At 31.7% G+C, this 22,196-nt stretch overlaps 1 pseudogene; it reads right to left on the minus strand.

Annotated features, from left to right (window-relative positions):
• Nucleotides 1-406: 406 nt before the first annotated feature.
• The window catches only part of LOC139872248 (110 kDa U5 small nuclear ribonucleoprotein component CLO-like), a 171,426-nt pseudogene continuing 149,636 nt past the window's right edge, over nt 407-22,196 (minus strand).

Genomic DNA, 22,196 nt, shown 5'->3' on the forward strand with positions numbered 1-22,196 from the left:
GTAATATATGTTTTTTTTTAGTTCATTGAAAGAATACGATATGAATTAATTTGGTGCAATATATAAAGATATTTTTTCAACATCCGTGAACCTTTATGAAAAATCCGTGAATCCAAATTAGAACGAATATATATCATAAAGTCATATTTCTCAAATACTTCAGGGGTATGTTATGTAACTTATAATTAATAATTTCTATTATGTCGCTTTCATGTGAATAGTAAATTAATTAATTTCGATTCATTTACTATTCATATGAATAGTAAATGTAACTTATATTTTTTATTTGACGTCTCGGTGTATATGTGTGTGATCCCGAAGGCTCAAATGAAGTTGACCATATAGATATATGTTGTACCTTGCACATTAATCCTGCAATTGGCAACGTATATAATTGTAAGTTCATTTCTATTCAAACCATTGTCTCATTTTGTGAATAAACAATTCCATTTCTGTTTGAAATGCAATACTTGTCTCAATAGCTCATGTAAGTACACGTTTTACAAAAGATATACATATAAATGCGACCCTAACTCAAGATCTTTTTAGAACCGTTTCTCTAAAACTACAACCGTTAGATCATCTGCTGATGTAGATCCGCAGCCTGTTGGGCAAGCTCCACCACCATAGCCTCATCAAAAAACTTATTAATGCTCACATCCTCACTCATTCCCTATTAAAAAAACCAACTGAGAAAATCAAAAGCTATTTCAGTTTTTTTTAGCTAAAATAAAATGACTTAAAAACACACAAAATGCATTAAAAGATGGTGTTACCTTCCTACGCCTTGTTTTCACCATAAACTCACGCGCAAGGTATTGAATTGGTGCAGGCTCAAGTGGCCTTAATACAATGCTTTTGTCCAACGGATCACCAGGAACAATGGCCCAATGATCAAAAGCCGATAGAGCAAACGCCTGCCCTTGGGTATGAAACCGTAAATCCGTCTCAAAACCGAACGATTCAATTACCGGTAGAAACGCCTGAAAATTCACGTCAAGTTCAAATACATTAGTACAATTCAACGCGCCAACATCATACATACACACAAACATAAACTTCAACGCATAAAACCAAGTTGATAGACCCATTACCTTGACTATGTAGGCTGGTGTTCCTGGTTGAGGAACATCAGCAGTTATATGCCCACGTCTTCGTGACAACACCGTGTATATAGCAGAAACACAATCTATAGGTGTTTATATCTGAAATTTAGATAGACAAGGAAGTTATTCGTGAGTGAACAAATGCTAAACTTTACCAAACATTAAAGTACAACAAGATTTAGTTATTTAACAAGAACAGTTAAAATAAGGTTACATGGTTCTTACCTCGACATAGTAAACAGGCTCCATAAGCCGTGGTGTGGCCATTAGAAAAGCTGAATAGGCAACACGACGAGCAGTTGGAATTATTTAACCGGTTCCACGATGTAGTGGCTCTGGTGCAATTTTCGCATCCACGATTTTAAACTTAACGTTTCGGATAGGCTCGTCGCAAAGCGGACCCTCACGTGCACCCCACTGGAATCTGTTAGAAGTTTATATTAGTTCAAAATCATAAGCAAAAAAAATGAGGTATACTGAATGTCAGAAATATTAGCTATTTTTTTTTTTTTTTTGAAAGGCAAGCTTGCATCAGTCCGGACCGAAGCCTAGTCATCATTTGCACACACACACGTGCTTTCGGGCAGGAAACCCGAACCACACTCTGAGGATCCGACCCTTAAACCATCCCGAGGGGCAGGCGGGCCGGATCTTAGTCCCGGAGCGGGTCGGTAAAACCTTCCCTTTGGGCCACCTTCAAGGAATAATGTTTCAATTCCTAGAGCGGGTGACGAGGTTCGAACCCGAGACCTCTAGCCCTGCGAGTACACAAGTGTAACCGCGGTACCATTGAAGCAATGCTTCGTTGGTAATATTAGCTATTACTACTACTTAGTTACCTAAAGAAAAGAATGCAGGTGTTCGTAGTTCAGCCTCACTTTGACCCACCATTACACAACCCGCCCATTTCCCCCACTCTAATTCTGAGTAAGGAGAAGCAATACATATAAGAGCATTCTTTAAATATAAGATCCTTAATTCTGTAAAGTGTTTAACAGATAAATATCCTACTCACCCTTGAACAATAGAATCCTTCACAGCATTCAACAAGCTTTTGTCGACTTCACTAGAGAGGGTGTCATCCAATAATATATTCGGTCCCTGCAAGATTATTACACATACTTTAAAACTATAAATGAGTAATAAAACCATGAAAATCAAACACACACTTATGAAATTTACAGTACCTGTTTGTCCGGTCCAAAGGCCCATATAGATCTTGCAGCAAGCAGATCCCAATCATATTTGGTTTGAAAAAAGTCCCCTAGCTTCTTTCTAGGCCAGTCCACACTTACAATACCATTTTCGATGTCCTCTCAATCTAACCAATTAAACAATATAAAAAACATAACTTTAGATCCACTTAAGGATAACATAAACATAAATTATACAAAGTTGCTGCTATCTTTTACAGTACATACCATGGTAATTTTATTTTTCTTTTTAGGAGTTTCAGCAAAACATTTCATTGATGAAGACTCCACCACTGTTTCACAAAATGATACAACTGGGTCCGCCACCTGTTTAACACATAAAGAGCAAAAAGTCATATTTGGCACAAAGTCACCCTTTAATACATACATTATTCAAAATATTTTGTTAGTGTTGAAATCAAATAACTAGTGCATTTGCATTTGAATGACTAATAAATAAATAATTAATAAATTTGACATTTTTCAGGTCAATCCAACCTGACCTGTTTCCACCCATACAAAACCTTTGACCCATTCAGAACCCGCCCGACCCAACCATTTTGCCATCTCTAAAAGTAACTATTACAGTAGCAAAAACGAATACAATACCTTGACTTCAACTTCTGAATATAGTTCCCTGAGATCCTTCATAATAGAATCTAGATACAACTCTCCAGTACCTAAAATCGTGTGCTCTCCGGACTATTCAACTTTAGTAATAGCTAAAGGATAACTTTTGCTAATCTTTCTAAGACCCTCAACCATTTTTGGTAACTCGCTAGCACGGGCGGTTTTATTTAGGGGCAAGCGGGGGCAGCCGCCCCCAGTGGATTTACAATTTTCAGCGTAAAATTTTTGGATTTTTCGACTTTGCCCCCGGTGAATTTTTTTTTTTGCCTCAAAACTTACATATTTTGCCCCAAAACCTTCAGATTTTGCCCAAAAATCTCCAAATTTTACCCCAAAACCTTCAAATTTTGCCCACAAACCTTCAAATTTTGCCCAAAAACCTCCATAATTTGCCTAAAAACCTCCATTTTTTACCCCAAAACCTCCATATTTTGCCCAAAAAATGAAATTTTTTTTGCCCCCAGTGAAAAAAAATCCTGGTACCGCCACTGTCGCTAGGGTTTAACGGCTCGGTTGCTGTTTTCATTACTGGAAGAGTATTAAACTGAAGAGGCCTAAATATGTAAACATCCTCATTATATTCTGAGTCACAAAGTGTAGCAGTTTTCATAATTGAAGCATCAACACCTTCAATAAGAACCCAAGAACCAAGAGGAGCCTTATTAATAGGTATCCTGTAACGAGCTTGATACATCCATAACTTTGTTACTTCTTTTACAGTCATATCTTCCTCATCATCTGGTGAATAACCTTCTCCAAGTACACGAATAGTCTGACCCACATGGATTTCACCACTATAAACCCTTCCAAATGCATCAAAAACACTACAATCAGACTTAGGATACAGTTTTGTAATATTAACCATAAGTGGACCAGACGGGTCACAATCTTCCATGGTACTGTAAATACTTGAATCTTTATGACCAGTGTAAATATGATCAACTTTTACAGACGCGGCTTCTTTAGCAGACGGAACATGTAGAACCAACATGTCAGTAAAACCAGTTGTTGACCCAAAAACAGAGCTGCAAGCTAATCTTAACACAGGCCTCACATTTAATTTATACGCAGCATTACTCAAAGTAACACTGAGTTCCGTCAAGGTTGTCTCTACACTTTTTTTGTGTTCTCCAATTACTTGGCTGTATATCTTGTAGAGAGGTTCAAGAATGAACTGAACAAATGATCTTTCGGCCCCAATTGAAGGTTGTTTCTTCTTAAAACCTCTAGTAGTTGGATCATAATAATTATCGCCCCAAAGGCGAGAAGCAAATTTGTTGGCATCAAAAGAAATTCCATGAAGCTTAACGTATAGTTTAGCGAATGATTGCAGAGTGAAACACCATCCTGCACTACCACTAGCAAAACAAACGTTTCCAGCAGTTGGATCAATAATTTGAAAGTTTCCGGCTGTTGAAGACACTGCAGTGATGTAGTCATTAATGACCTCAATTGTATGTCTTAGCTTATGACAGGCATCTTTAGGCGGTAGTTTGAGCTCCGTTATTAGCCTGTCAACCTACATGATGGACAAAATCAGACCTTCAAATGTGTAAAACTATAGAAGTTCTTGGTCAACCGCCAGGTACAGGATAATTAGATGAGTATTTTGAAGGTGAAAAAGATACATCGAAAAAAACAGAATCAAATGAGCAGTTGTAATATGTGCAGTAGAAGTTAATGTTACGATGTGCTTTTTGTTGTAATCATATTTACGAATGTTTAAAAATCCTGATAAGTATTATATTTAATAAGATTAACCAGAAAATGAGGGAGATATTTTGTGAACTGGCAGTAAAAGTCCCCAAACTGACTCTGTTTTCTCTTTTTTTTTTTTAGGTGGAGCATTAGATTAGATAAGATAATCAGTTCTGTGGCAACTCATATAAAAATTAACAATTTGACCCCCAAATCATTGACTAAAAGAAACATATCATTAGTCTAAACATTAAAATACAGATAACTATAATTTTTATTGCATCAGTTCCAAGGCACAAGGCCAAATAAAAAGATTACCTTGTTAATCACAACTACAATAGGTAGGCGTTCTTGAATCGCATGCCGTATCGCCCTCTCTGTGTTGACCTGTTCATACAACAATGTCAAATAATATAATATGCAAAATTAATGTAGTGACCCGTCCTAATCCATCTGGACGAAGTCCATATCGATTATAAACGATTCAAAATAGTTGATTTCATTGCGAGGTACTTGACCTCTATATGATACATTTTATAAACATTGCATTCGTTTTTAAAAAGACAAACTTTTAATACATTGAAAGTTGACGGCATGCATACCATTTCATAATATATCTAAAACTATAAATGACTTGATAATAATCTTGATGAACTCGACGACTCGAATGCAACGTCTTTTGAAATATGTCATGAATGACTCCAAGTAATATCTCTAATATGAGCCAATGCACAGCAGAAGATTTCTTTAATACCTGAGAATAAACATGCTTTAAAGTGTCAACTAAAAGGTTGGTGAGTTCACTAGTTTAACATAAATAATCATTTCCATCATTTTAATAGACCACAAGATTTTAATTTCTCATAAATATACGTCCCATGCATAGAGACAAAAATAATCATTCATAAGGTGAACACCTGGTAACCGACATTAATAAGATGCATATAAGAATATCCCCTATCATTCCGAGAAATCCTTCGGACATGATATAAAACAACATCGAAGTACTAAAGCATCCGGTACTTTGGATGGGGTTCGTTAGGCCCAATAGATCTATCTTTAGGATTCGCGTCAATTAGGCGTGCACTAATTCTCAAAATTAGTGATCTTCCCTAATTCTTAGGCTACCAAGCAAAAATGGGCATATTCAATTTCGATCATTTAACCATATAATGTAGTTTCGATTACTTGTCTCTATTTCGTAAAACATTTATAAAAGCAGCGCATGTATTCTCAGTCCCAAAAATATATATTGCAAAAACATTGAAAAAGGGGGTAATGAAACTCACCTAATGTATTTTGTAGTAAAAATACATATGACGATATTGAACAAGACAGGGTTGGCCTTGAATTCACGAATCTATACCATTTGTATATATTAAAACATATAATAACAATTAAGCAAGTTTATATATTAATATTAATATACTTAATAATTTGTATGTGATATAAATAATTTAGTTATAACTATTTTATATACTTTATATAAATAATATATATATATATATATATATATATATATATATATATATATATATATATATATATATATATATATATATTAACATATGTTTATCCATCATATGTAATTTAATTAATATTTTATAATAATAACATTTTATCTAAAAACAATATGGAATATCAATATAGTTATGACATATGTAAAAAAAATGTATTTTTATATAAATATCAATTGTTTGTTAAAATTATAGTAATACTAAAATATTGATAATAATAATAATAATTCATTTTTAAATTGTAACTTAATCATTTTTATAATATTATTTGTATCTATATTCTTTATGTTGTAATCATAATAATAATAATAATGTTAATGATAATAATGATAATAATATTAATAATACTTATAATGATAATTCTAATAATAATAAAAATGATAATTTTAATAAGGATGAATAAATAATAATGATATTAATAATAATAATAATAATAATAATAATAATAATAATAATAATAATAATAATAATAATAATAATAATAATAATAATAATAATAATAATAATAATAATAATAATTAACTACCTCAAAATAGGCTAAAAAAATAAACTGCCCACGACGGGACTCAAACCCGCGACCTCTCGTTCGCCGACCAAGCATCCAACCATCCACTCTACGTCTGTCTTTCTGAATATGTAGTACCCACATATAAATATAACCCGTTTTTCTTATTCATCTTCTTCTTCAATACCCAGAACTGTAGCATCGAGTAACAGTAAATCATTATCATCAAATCATCATCTTCTTTATCATAATCACCATGTCATCTCGTCATTCATTAACCTCCTCTTCGTGATTCTCATAGTCATACTATTATCATCATTCTTAGTCTAACATCATCATTTATATCATTTCATATCATGATACATCATTACCCATCTCGATCATCTAATAACATCTTCATCACTATAATCATATTTCATTTTCATTCATTTACGTAGATATCATCCTGTCTACCTATTTTCTTGGCTCCACACTACCAACACTTTACTGACCACTAGCAAAAGAAAATTCATGGCCCAATTTACGATTACCAAGTTACGGCCCATGTTGACTAAAACAAAACAGAAATCACAGCTGATGGGATTCGAAGAGAAAGAATGCAACAAGCTCGGTTGGTTTAGAAGTCCATTTAACAAGTTAGTTGGCCGATTGGCCCATTTGTATCACACTTCATCCGAAGGAAGAAAAAAAAAGGAAGGTAGAAGTCGAGTAGGTAGTAGTAGCAACACTGCATTATTTCAATCAACATCTTTAATTTAAAGTGGGGTTTCCTTTAAAGTAATTGTTGGTCAAAAGAAGAAAGGTACCCACATCAAGTCACGGCTCAATTATCAAATCAAATACCATGCTTTAATTTAAATGGAACGTCGGCCAAGGAAAGAAAAAAAAAACGCAAAAACCCCACGTATTCAATAAAGGAGATATGAGTGGGTTGTTGGGATTATTACCATATTCTTTCTCTGTATAAATAACGATTGAGATTCAAGATAAATAAAAGGTTACACTTTATCTCATCATCATCCATATATATATCATCAATTTGTTGTGGTCATGATTACTAATAGAACAGATTCATTGTGATGACCCGGGAATTTCCGATCAAATTTAAACTAAATCTTTATATGATTCTGACACGATAAGCAAAATCTATTAAACAGAGTCTCAAAAATTTTTTTGAACCATTTTATGAAATCATTTGACTTTGACCACTCCCGATGATTCACGAACATCTAATTGTAAATAGATACATATATATTTAAATGTATAGATATATATTGTAGAGACCCGTCCTAATCCATCCGGACGAAGTCCAAATCGATTATAAACGATTCACAACAGTTGATTACATCGCGAGGTACTTGACCTCTATATGATACATTCTACAAACATTGCATTCGTTTTTGAAAAGACAATCTTTCATTACATTGAAAGTTGACGGCATGCATACCATTTTATAATATATCTAACTATAATTGACTTAATAATAATCTTGATGAACTCAACGACTCGAATGCAACGTCTTTTGAAATATGTCATGAAAGACTCCAAGTAATATCTTTAAAATGAGCAATTGCACAGCGGAAGGCTTCTTTCATACATGAGAATAAACATGCTTTAAAGTGTCAACCAAAAGGTTGGTGAGTTCATTAGTTTAATATAAATAATCATTTCCATCTTTCTAATAGACCACAAGATTTCATATTTCCATTTCTCATAAACATACGTCCCATGCATAGAGACAAAAATAATCATTCATATGGATTGAACACCTGGTAACCGACATTCACAATATGCATAAGAATATCCCCATCATTCCGGGATCCTCCTTCGGACATGATATAAATTTCGAAGTACTAAAGCATCCAGTACTTTGGATGGGGCTTGTTGGGCCCGATAGATCTATCTTTAGGATTCGCGTCAATTAGGGTGTCTGTTCCCTAATTCTTAGATTACCAGACTAAAAAGGGGCATATTCGGTTTAATAATCCAGCCATAGAATGTAGTTTTAAGTACTTGTGTCTATTTCGTAAAACAGTTATAAAAGCAGCGCATGTATTCTCAGTCCCAAAAATATATATTGAAAAAGCATTTAAAAAGGGAATAATGAAACTCACTCATATATATATATATTGTAAAACAGTTAGTAAAACATTTGCATGTATTCTCAGCCCAAAAATGTAAAGAGTAAAAGGGATTCAAATGAACTCACCATACTGTATTTTGTAGTAAAAATACATATAACATCATTGAATAAGTGTAAGGTTGGCCTCGGATTCACGAACCTATTTCATTTATATATATTAATACATATAATGGTAATCAAATAATTACATCTATTAATTATATAATATTTATATATTTAGGGTTATAGTTTATATAAAATTTGTACTGCATTTTGTCTATATTATATCTTAAATTATATACTATATACATGTTTATTTTGTAAAAATATGTTACTATGTTTAATATCTATAATTATAGGTAATATAAATATATTTTATGTACAAAATCTTTATTTGTTATAATATAATAATATAATAATAATGAAAATGATAATTTTAATAAAAATGGTAGTTTTAATAGTTATTAGAATTTTCATAATAATGATACTTTAAATAAATATGATGGTAAATAATAATAATAATAATAATTATAATAATAATAATACTAGAAACGATAATTTTTATATAAAATGTTAGTTTTAATAAAAGTGTTAATTTTTAAAATAACGATACTACTGATAATACTACTAATATCCATAATCTTAATCATAATACTAATAATACTTATTTTAATACTAGTTATAACAATAATAATAATAATAATAATAATAATAATAATAATAATAATAATAATAATAATATTAATAATAATAATAATAATAATAATAATAATAATAATAATAATAATAATAATAATAATAATAATAATAATAGTAATAAGTTTACTACCTTTAAAGAGGAGTTTCAAAAAAAAATAATATGCCAATGCCCGAGACCGGGCTCGAACACGCGACCTCTTGGTAAACACCAACATCTCCAACCATTCCTCTGTCGTTCATTTTTTGATTCAACAACTACCCCAAAATGTTATAATCTAAATCTTTGCTGCTACTTCTTCTTCTTAAATAATTCAGTCGCTCGTAAAAAAAAATTATATCCCAAACTCATAACAATAACCCTAATCATACTCATCAACTCATTTACTCGGTATTTTAGGTATCATATATCATCATCTTCAATATCTAGATTGTCACTATTCATCATCGTGATCACAGAATTATCTTCATCATATATCATATCATTGTGTTCCTTATAACATACATCATCATTATTTTTATGTACGTCTCATCATATATCAACTCAGATATATAACATCTCCTTCCCTCACAATCATAATCTTCTTTGTTTCATAGAATCACTACCACGATCAATCCCTTCATAGCATAGCAGAAGTGGCGGTCTTTCGGGTCTTCGAACAATAACAGTAACAGCGAGCATAGCAGCACTCCAACTAAAAGTAAAAAGGTGGATCTCGGCCCAATTGTAGGTTGCATTTCACGGCCCATAGTGACAAAGGAAGATGGTAGCCGAATTATATAACCCCTTGAATAAACCGTGATATATTGGGATTAAAAATCAAAAACGAATAGTATCACGGTACACTTGGTTCGATGTTTGTTTGAGTTCTCAGACAGAAAGCTAATGGGTGGGGTCTTCCTAGCTACTTTGTGCACACTTTCATCATGAAGTAAAAAAAAAAAAAAAAAAAAGAAACCAAACGTTCCTCTATAATAGTCCAAGTGGGTCGACCAATAAAAAAAATAACATGCACCCAATTCTTCGGCATAATTGGTGCTTTTTGTTCTAGGTTATTTATTAATATAATGCATATAAATTGAGTGAGCCTTTAACATTTTCTTACTCCTTTTCTCACGTCCCAGATTAGTGGTTTTGGAAAACAGGAGCAAGCGAATATAAGGTGATCGATGGATGGTTTGCTTTTGGTGTTTATTCAAATTATAACCGAAGAGAGAGAACGATGTTGGTTTCAGGTTATTGTTCATGGAAGGAAACAAAAAAGGGGGCAGTATAAACAGCTGTACAGCAGCGACAAAAGCAGAAAAAAATGATGGTGTTCGGTTCGATAATGATAGGAAGAAAATTTAATGTGTGTTACATGAAGAAAGAGAGAAAGAATGGTGACGGTTTTGATTTACTTAGAAACAAATATGGCATCTTGATGATTGAAGGTTCGATGGTTGATGATGGTATGTGAATTTGAATAACAAGAGAAGTAAAAGACAACGACTTGAAGTGTTTAATTTGGGTCAGTTCAAGTAAACGTAGCAGCAACAATAAAACTTACGGTGGCTTTGGTGTTCTAGCGTGAAACACAAAGGAAAAACAAACATTTGGTGTGGTTGTGATTTCATGGTGGTTCACGATGAAGGAAGAGAGAGAGAGAGAAAGAAAGTGGTTGTTGATGGTGAAGGTGGTTTAGAGTGGCGAATGATGGCGGTTTAATAGAGATGAAGCAGCCTCTTGCATTGATTCACGGTGGTGGTTGTTTTGAGTTCTTGACCGTAACCAAAACGGAAACAGTGAGAGAGGGAGAAGATGAGAGAGAGGATGAGATGGAAAGAATTATACTAACACTGGTTTGATCGAGTATTTTGACAATAATGTCGACAAGTTTATTCTTTCCAAAGAAGAGAAGACAGAAAGATATATAAAAAAAATATAAAGAATGATATGGATTGGTAACTGATTTTGTAATTCACTGTATTTGAAATCGATTGCCGTACTGGATTGGATTGGGACAGTTAACAAAATAGATACAGAATTAAAGATCCTCACAGCTAGATCATGAATAGAAAAGGCGTAATATATATCTGTTTATATATAATCATTTATATTTATCTCTATATATATATATATATATATTTAACTAAAATTTCTATATGTATTTGTATTTATATATATATATATATATATATATATATATATATATATGTATATATTTATATATATATATACATATCTATTTGTATGACTATATATATATTTATGTATTTTAAATATATAAGAAAATATAATAATATTTATTATACAAACATTGATATTAAATATTAATTTTTAATAATAATAATGAAACTAATAATGATATTAATAGAAGTAGTAATGCTAATATTATTAATAATATTAATGATAATACTTGTACATATCAACTTTTATATTTGTATCCTAATTGTATCAATATTGGTATTTATTTTGACAATAATGAAAGTAGTTATAACAATTGTGTTCAAAGTCATTTATATTCAATATACTTCAATAATTAACTAAACATTTTTAAATAACAGATTTTAAATTATCTTTAGTTATATTTCATAATAACTAAATCGCATAATAGTTTAATTTATAATATATATTTATTTACATATATTCTTATATATATATATATATATATATATATATATATATATATATATATATATATATATATATATATATATATATATATATATATTTATATATATATATATACATACATTTCTATTTATAATTAAAGGTTCGTGAATCATCGGGTATAATCAAAGGTAATTGATTTTATGAATATAGTTTCAAAACTTTTGAGACTCAACATTACAGATTTTGCTTATCGTGTCGGAAATATATAAAGATTAAAGTTTAAATTTGGTCAGAAATTTCCGGGTCATCACAGTACCTACCCGTTAAAAGAAATTTCGTCCCGAAATTTGATAGAGGTCGTCATGGCTAACAGTAAGAATGTTATTATGACGAATATAAGCTGATACATAGAGTTTTATCATGATTAAGAAATACGGATAAAATAATTCGATTTCTCGAAGCGTATGAGTGAAGTTATCGTAAAAGAGTGAAATGAGTAAATGTAGATTCGTCATATCTTTTGACGTAGTCAGGATTGAATTCCAGAATTCAAGAGATTTAGAGAAAATCTTCGTAATAAAATTTGGTTCTTCGGCGATTAATGAAATCAAGATCTTCTTTGATTAAATACAATAATCTGTTTCGATTGAACTGTCGGATATTTTACTATAAATCCACCCCCTTCTTTTCCTTATCTTCTATTCTTTCTCCTCAATTCATACTTTAAAGCATTTATCAATATGCTTCATCCCATTCCGATCTTTGATATACTCTTAACTTTCATATCTGTTATTCTTCTTTTTCATTTACCACCAGAGGATTTTATTTACTTTTACTATTACCTTGGGGTTATAGTGTTTTTAATTCTCCCGTGCCTTTACGTGGCAATACGTATTGATATGCACGGTTTGTAATTTATGTGTTGATTTCGAGCTTTATACTTTCTTTTATATTCAAGGGTTCTATACTTTTGTCTCCTCTTCCCGACTTCAAGTCAAGCGAATAATGGTCCGGAATTCGTTGGTATGGATTTTGAAATGAACATAGTTAATGTTCTAAGAAGAAAATCGTAATGGTACGATCTTGATTTGGTAAATTACCAGAATATCCGAAAAAATAGAACTATCAAGAAGATATGTTCTTAATATGTTTAGAGATTGGGTAGAATGTAAGAGTCGTGCAAATGGCACATGATGACGGTATGTTCTGTGAATCATCACATTCCATTAGAAACTCAACATGACCTACTGTAATATAATCACGTTGATCAAGTGTCATTATATTATACTAACTCATGCATCAGTTCTCAACACTACTTCAAACCATTCATATTTTAAATTCGAAGGTTCGCAGAATATAGAAACTAAAACAGTTTCCTTTTATGATATAATACGGATAGCGCAGAGAGATAATTAATATAGAATGATAATATTTATGAAGATATCTTCAGAAATATTGAGGATATTTACAATGAAAGATACGATAATATCTTGGAATGTTAGAACCAAATTGTGATGAAGAAATTCATTCACGATGATTTAGAGCGGTTAAGGAGTAAGGTATTCGCTAAAGATTTTATCGGATCCAGAATTACCTGGATTCTTTGAATATAGGGTTTGGTCCTTGTATTAGTCCTTGGTCTCCTTCATGGTTAGCTCAATCCATTTTTCAATACCAAATTTTTTTTTCTATCGAGCGTCCCTAACATTCCATTCTTTATCATCGAACTCTTGGCCATTTAGGCCATCTTCAATTTTACTGTTTCCTCTGCATCTAATGCAGTCATATTTGAATTGTCGGTTATCAATCCTAGGTGGTTTCAGGAGAATTGTGTTTTTAGATGATTAAACGCTGATGGTAATATGGTGGAATATAAAAGGTTCCCCGGTAACAATAAAAGAGCATGCAGTTATAACAAGATTATAATATGGTTGTTTCGAACGAAAAGTCGAAGTTGACTTGCTGGAGCTGTGACAAAACTGGCTAACTTGGAAAGAGATTGAAAAGTTATTTTCGGTAATAATAACGCTAAAGGAAATTAGCACAGCTACGCGTTAAACGTTTACTCAGTTTCCGAGAGTTTTCAGGTGCATAACTATACGCATCAATCTTTTCTTCCGTAGATGAAGTGCGGTTGGTTCATCCTCCCGATTGAGGTGTTTTCAAGAATTACGAAAGGTTTGAACACAGATTGTAATCGTCAAGATACAAATGAGGTTTACGATGAAATCAAGTGGCAAACTTGAGGAAATATTTAACTGTAGTAGATGTAATTTATTTACAATATTTTAAGTCGAAATGTGTTGTTTTTTTTAATATTTCCTACTCTTTTAATACTTTTTTTAATTGTCCATAATAGTAGTCCAATAGTCCAATAGTTCAATAATTCAATAGTTTCAGCAAAACTAGTATATTTTAAGGAGATAGTCATATAGGAACTGTTAGCTAGGATTTCTTTAGTATAGATTTAAAGTTTTACGTGGTTAGTTAATTGGTTGCTAATCAATTTTAATTTATTCATTATTTTCTTCATTATGCCACTTGTCAAATCTTGACTTGGATTCTGATTGGTCAAAATCCGAATATGAAATTGAACTTGGATGAAAATAGTTGTTCTTTGATGAACGGATACGTATATGTGTGAATGTAAGTGGGATAGGAAATAACTGTTGAATCAGATTTGAAGAATGTACAGTGTAACTTATTAATGTGAAATCTTAAATATTCCTCGGGTATTACCTACCCGTTAAAATATTTTCATCATTAACAGTTTGTACAAAAGAATTTTTAATCACAATCTTTATGAAAATATATATATACATATATATTTTCTTCGGATGTAATCATGTATTTAATGAGTTAATATGATATTAATCTCATTTGCTTTTTGGTTTGAGCTAGAATAAGTAATCTCTAAAACTATTAGGATCCACATATTCTTCGCAGAATATTAATGAAGTTATAGTCCAATACTTCATCGTTAGTTGCTGTTGGTACTCCTTGGTATCCATGGTGCGTATGATGTTGATGTTCGTGGAACAGATTGTGATGTTGAGGTGTGAGATGCGGATGTTGTTGTTGGTGGTACTGTTGGTGCCGGTACTGTTGCTGAAGCTGGTACATTTTGCACCATACTTTTCACGGCTACAACTCAGGTGCGAAGCTCGTTGACTTATTACTCCAGGATGATTGTCGGTAGGAACGGGCGAGTGAATAAGGTTAAAAATTTAGATAGAATCTAATCGTGGCGAGGTATTCCGGAAATGAGTAAGAAAATCGTGTTTTGGACTGGTTCGTTGGTAAGTGCTTCAGGTTCTTCGTCTAGAGGTGAATTCGGTTGACAGAAAGGATCGCCTTCTTCGCGTCTCCATTGATTAAGTCGACCACGAACCCATCAGATGAAATGGGGATGGCTGATTGATTGATTTACTCTGGTGACGCTTCTTTCGGAGCTGAAGTGGGACTCTATATCGAAATCCGAGGGACTTGAACTAGTTGTGAGTTCCATTGCGTACGATTGAATAAAGGATTTTATGATATGAAATGATTTTTGGATATCGGATGATATTCTAATTACATAGAATACCTGTACATAGTACAGAAGATTCCGTAGATTACGAAGAGAATTAAGGAAACGTGTCAGATAAAGTCTACAGTAACAGATACGCTAAGATATGATTTAGTAGATACGCTAAGATATGAATTTTGTCTATACACTATTCATGCAATCAATGCAGTAAGATGTGTCTAGACTAAGAATGATAAGCAGGTAATTTTTGACATGAAATGATAAGCAAAACTTTTGACATGCAGACGGTCGAAGTCCAGACTCATTAATGCATCCTAACGACTTATCAGTTATACACACTAATGCAGACCTGGTTCGCTAAGACCACCGCTCTGATACCAACTGTAGAGACCCGTCCTAATCCATCCGGACGAAGTCCATATCGATTATAAACGATTTACAACAGTTGATTACATCGTGAGGTACTTGACCTCTATATGATACATTCTACAAATATTGCATTCGTTTTTGAAAAGACAATCTTTCATTACATTGAAAGTTGACGGCATGCATACCATTTTATAATATATCTAACTATAATTGACTTAATAATAATCTTGATGAACTCAACGACTCGAATGAAACGTCTTTTGAAATATGTCATGAAAGACTCCAAGTAATATCTTTAAAATGAGCAATTGCACAGTGGAAGGCTTCTTTCATACCTGAGAATAAACATGCTTTAAAGTTTCAACCAAAAGGTTGGTGAGTTCATTAGTTTAATATAAATAATCATTTCCATCTTTCTAATAGACCACAAGATTTCATATTTCCATTTCTCATAAACATACGTCCCATGCATAGAGACAAAAATAATCATTCATATGGATTGAACACCTCGTAACCGACATTCACAATATGCATAAGAATATCCCCATCATTCTGGGATCCTCCTTCGGACATGATATAAATTTCGAAGTACTAAAGCATCCGGTACTTTGGATGGGGCTTGTTGGGCCCGATAGATCTATCTTTAGGATTCGCGTCAATTAGGGTATCTGTTCCCTAATTCTTAGATTACCAGACTAAAAAGGGGCATATTCGGTTTAATAATCCAGCCATAGAATGTAGTTTTAAGTACTTGTGTCTATTTCGTAAAACAGTTATAAAAGCAGCGCATGTATTCTCAGTCCCAAAAATATATATTGAAAAAGCATTTAAAAAGGGAATAATGAAACTCACTCATATATATATATATATTGTAAAACAGTTAGTAAAACATTTGCATGTATTCGCAGCCCAAAAATGTAAAGAGTAAAAGGGATTTAAATGAACTCACCATACTGTATTTTGTAGTAAAAATACATATAACATCATTGAATAAGTGTAAGGTTGGTCTCGGATTCACGAACCTATTTCATTTATATATATTAATACATATAATGGTAATCAAATAATTACATCTATTAATTATATAATATTTATATATTTAGGGTTATAGTTTATATAAAATTTGTACTGCATTTCGTCTATATTATATCTTAAATTATATACTATATACATGTTTATTTTGTAAAAATATGTTACTATGTTTAATATCTATAATTATAGGTAATATAAATATATTTTATGTACAAAATCTTTATTTGTTATAATATAATAATAATGAAAATGATAATTTTAATAAAAATGGTAGTTTTAATAGTTATTAGAATTTTCATAATAATGATACTTTAAATAAATATGATGGTAAATAATAATAATAATAATAATAATAATAATAATAATTATAATAATAATAATACTAGAAACGATAATTTTTATATAAAATGTTAGTTTTAATAAAAGTGTTAATTTTTAAAATAACGATACTACTGATAATACTACTAATATCCATAATCTTAATCATAATACTAATAATACTTATTTTAATACTAGTTATAATAATAATAATAATAATAATAATAATAATAATAATAATAATAATAATAATAATAATAATAATAATAATAATAATAATAATAGTAATAAGTTTACTACCTTTAAAGTGGAGTTTCAAAAAAATAATAATATGCCAATGCCCGAGACCCGGCTCGAACACGCGACCTCTTGGTAAACACCAACATCTCCAACCATTCCTCTGTCGTTCATTTTCTGATTCAACAACTACCCCAAAATGTTATAATCTAAATCTTTGCTGCTACTTCTTCTTCTTGAATAATTCAGTCGCTCGTAAAAAAAAATTATATCCCAAACTCATAACAATAACCCTAATCATACTCATCAACTCATTTACTCGGTATTTTAGGTATCATATATCATCATCTTCAATATCTAGATTGTCACTATTCATCATCGTGATCACAGAATTATCTTCATCATATATCATATCATTGTGTTCCTTATAACATACATCATCATTATTTTTATGTACGTCTCATCATATATCAACTCAGATATATAACATCTCCTTCCCTCACAATCATAATCTTCTTTGTTTCATAGAGTCACTACCACGATCAATCCCTTCATAGCATAGCAGAAGTGGCGGTCTTTCGGGTCTTCGAACAATAACAGTAACAGCGAGCATAGCAGCACTCCAACCAAAAGTAAAAAGGTGGATCTCGGCCCAATTGTAGATTGGATTTCACGGCCCATAGTGACAAAGGAAGATGGTAGCCGAATTATATAACCCCTTGAATAAACCGTGATATATTGGGATTAAAAATCAAAAACAAATAGTATCACGGTACACTTGGTTCGATGTTTGTTTGAGTTCTCAGACAGAAAGCTAATGGGTGGGGTCTTCCTAGCTACTTTGTGCACACTTTCATCATGAAGTAAAAAAAAAAAAAAAAAAAAAAGAAACCAAACGTTCCTCTATAATAGTCCAAGTGGGTCGACCAATAAAAAAAATAACATGCACCCAATTCTTCGGCATAATTGGTGCTTTTTGTTCTAGGTTATTTATTAATATAATGCATATAAATTGAGTGAGCCTTTAACATTTTCTTACTCCTTTTCTCACGTCCCAGATTAGTGGTTTTGGAAAACAGGAGCAAGCGAATTTAAGGTGATCGATGGATGGTTTGCTTTTGGTGTTTATTCGAATTATAACCGAAGAGAGAGAACAATGTTGGTTTCAGGTTATTGTTCATGGAAGGAAACAAAAAAAGGGGGCAGTATAAACAGCTGTACAGCAGCGACAAAAGCAGAAAAAAATGATGGTGTTCGGTTCGATAATGATAGGAAGAAAATTTAATGTGTGTTACATGAAGAAAGAGAGAAAGAATGGTGACGGTTTTGATTTACTTAGAAACAAATATGGCATCTTGATGATTGAAGGTTCGATGGTTGATGATGGTATGTGAATTTGAATAACAAGAGAAGTAAAAGACAATGACTTGAAGTGTTTAATTTGGGTCGGTTCAAGTAAACGTAGCAGCAACAATAAAACTTACGGTGGCTTTGGTGTTCTAGCGTGAAACACAAAGGAAAAACAAACATTTGGTGTGGTTGTGATTTCATGGTGGTTCACGATGAAGGAAGAGAGAGAGAGAGAGAAAGAAAGTGGTTGTTGATGGTGAAGGTGGTTTAGAGTGGCGAATGATGGCGGTTTAACAGAGATGAAGCAGCCTCTTGCATTGATTCACGGTGGTGGTTGTTTTGAGTTCTTGACCGTAACCAAAACGGAAACAGTGAGAGAGGGAGAAGATGAGAGAGAGGATGAGATGGAAAGAATTATACTAACACTGGTTTGATCGAGTCTTTTGACAATAATGTCGACAAGTTTATTCTTTCCAAAGAAGAGAAGACAGAAAGATATATAAAAAAAATATAAAGAATGATATGGATTGGTAACTGATTTTGTAATTCACTGTATTTGAAATCGATTGCCGTACTGGATTGGATTGGGACAGTTAACAAAATAGATACAGAATTAAAGATCCTCACAGCTAGATCATGAATAGAAAAGGCTTAATATATATCTGTTTATATATAATCATTTATATTTATCTATATATATATATATATATATATATATATATATATATATATATTTAACTAAAATTTCTATATGTATTTGTATTTATATATATTATATATATGTATATATTTATATATATATATATACATATCTATTTGTATGACTATATATATATTTATGTATTTTAAATATATAAGAAAATATAATAATATTTATTATACAAACATTGATATTAAATATTAATTTTTAATAATAATAATGAAACTAATAATGATATTAATAGAAGTAGTAATGCTAATATTATTAATAATATAAATGATAATACTTGTACATATCAACTTTTATATTTGTATCCTAATTGTATCAATATTGGTATTTATTTTGACAATAATGAAAGTAGTTATAACAATTGTGTTCAAAGTCATTTATATTCAATATACTTCAATAATTAACTAAACATTTTTAAATAACAGATTTTAAATAACTGAAAATACTTTTGCTTTGGACTAAACTAAACTGTTTTACCCGATGAAAGAAAAGAAGAGATGGATCTACACGATGAATCAATTCCATCATTAAAAGGAAGTAAAGTCTTCCGAAAAAGAAACGCGCTTCTTGATTTAGGTCATGAAGTTGTCGTCCAGACCAGCTGTAGGTTGACGAAAAATCCAGAAAAGTCATCACTAAAATCAGCAGGAAATCCACGGACCTCAGCATTAAACAGGGTCGCCTAGTGGTCAGATTTATCCTAACCATGAGAAGGATTTATCTTGTACAATGGGGGGGCACCATGCAAATTAGCTGGATAAGACTAATGAATCAGATCCCCAGAAAGGATAATCTCCTTAAAGATTAAAAATCAGCTTTTAAGACTGATATTACTCAATCCTTGAGATTGACCTTAAAGATTGAGAATTACAAACTCATGGAATTCAATGATATCTAAACTCGAGCTTGAACGAGAAAATATTTTGATCAAAAATTACAAACCGATTTATTTTCTGAAAACCCTATTTTCAATGCGTTCATTACCATTGAACGTAAAATCCTAGGAATTCACCTGGAATTCATTAGGTCACCTGAACCAAATCGGGTGTCAACCGTAAGAACGGTGGTTGCATAGTGGTCAAAGACAGGACCTTGTGCCATACCGAAAAATTATAAGGGTGAGCTTTACTATTGCTCCTACCAAGGATAGTAATTGCGTCCGACACGTTATAGACCATAATTAAAAGCATGTCAGGGGACATTGCCTTAACAGTTGCTTGTTCAACGCTTTCCTTTACAACCGGACGGTAGTTTACCGAAAGGTAATATACGGGACAAGTGAACTGGACGTGTTGCTTTCCAAATACAAGGTTAGCAAGTGGGTGACACAAAACCATAAGTTTTGAGCTAAAAATTTTCAAATCTGAAACCCACCAAACCCACAAAAATATTTTGCAAACACCGGTAAAGGGTTATTCCGGAAAACTTATCTAGGGTAAAAACTAGATTTAATTTTCAAAAGATCAAATGTTTTCATAAAGATCCAATTTCCTTAATGGATCTAAATTTTTATAGTCATGTGGGACTGTAAACCATATCGTTACTACCATTGTTTATACCACCGTATAGAAATCACTGATGTACAAAGTGTGAAGAATAAAGAAGTGATTCTAGTATTTCAAGACGATATTGCTTGAGGACAAGCAACGCTCAAGTGTGGGAATATTTGATAATGCTAAAAACGAACATATATTTCATAGCATTATTCCTCAAGAAAGACAAGCTTTTAGTTGCAATTGTTCTATTTACAAGTGATATTCGTTTAAATAATAGAAGGTGAAGACAAAAGACAGATTCGACGAATTGAAGACGCAAACGACCAAAAAGCTCAAAAGTACAAAAGACAATCAAAGAGGTTCCAATTATTGATAAGAAACGTCTCGAAATTACAAGAGTACAAGATTCAAAACGCAAAGTACAAAATATAAAATTGTACGCAAGGACGTTCGAAAATCCGGAACCGGGACCAGAGTCAACTCTTAACGCTCGACGCAACGGACTAAAAATTACAAGTTAACTATGTATATAAATATAATATAATATATAATTAATTATATTAATTATATATATATTATATATATAAAATAAATCGTCGGCAAGAAAGACTCCAAACATGGGTGAGCTGTAAAAGTAAACTCCGCGACTCGCGGAGTTTGAAGGCAAAATTAGCCGCGAGTCGCGGAGCCCCAAAAGTCGAAAATCCCTATAAAAGCAAACGAATTCTGATCGCAAAAATAACCAAAAAAAATCCATTCATCTCTCTATCTATATCGTATATATTTATATTTATATTTTAATTTTAATTTTAATTTTAATTTTAATCCTAATAATAAGGGTATGTTAACGAATGTTATAAGGGTGTAAGTCAAAATTCTGTCCGTGTAACGCTACGCTATTTTTAATCATTGTAAGTTATGTTCAACCTTTTTATATTAATGTCTCGTAGCTAAGTTATTATTATGCTTATTTAATCCGAAGTAATCATGATGTTGGGCTAATTACTAAAATTGGGTAATTGGGCTTTGTACCATAATTGGGGTTTGGACAAAAGAACGACACTTGTGGAAATTAGACTATGGGCTATTAATG

Source organism: Rutidosis leptorrhynchoides, chromosome 10 (assembly GCF_046630445.1).
Source record: "Rutidosis leptorrhynchoides isolate AG116_Rl617_1_P2 chromosome 10, CSIRO_AGI_Rlap_v1, whole genome shotgun sequence".
NCBI classification, from domain to species: Eukaryota; Viridiplantae; Streptophyta; class Magnoliopsida; order Asterales; family Asteraceae; genus Rutidosis; species Rutidosis leptorrhynchoides.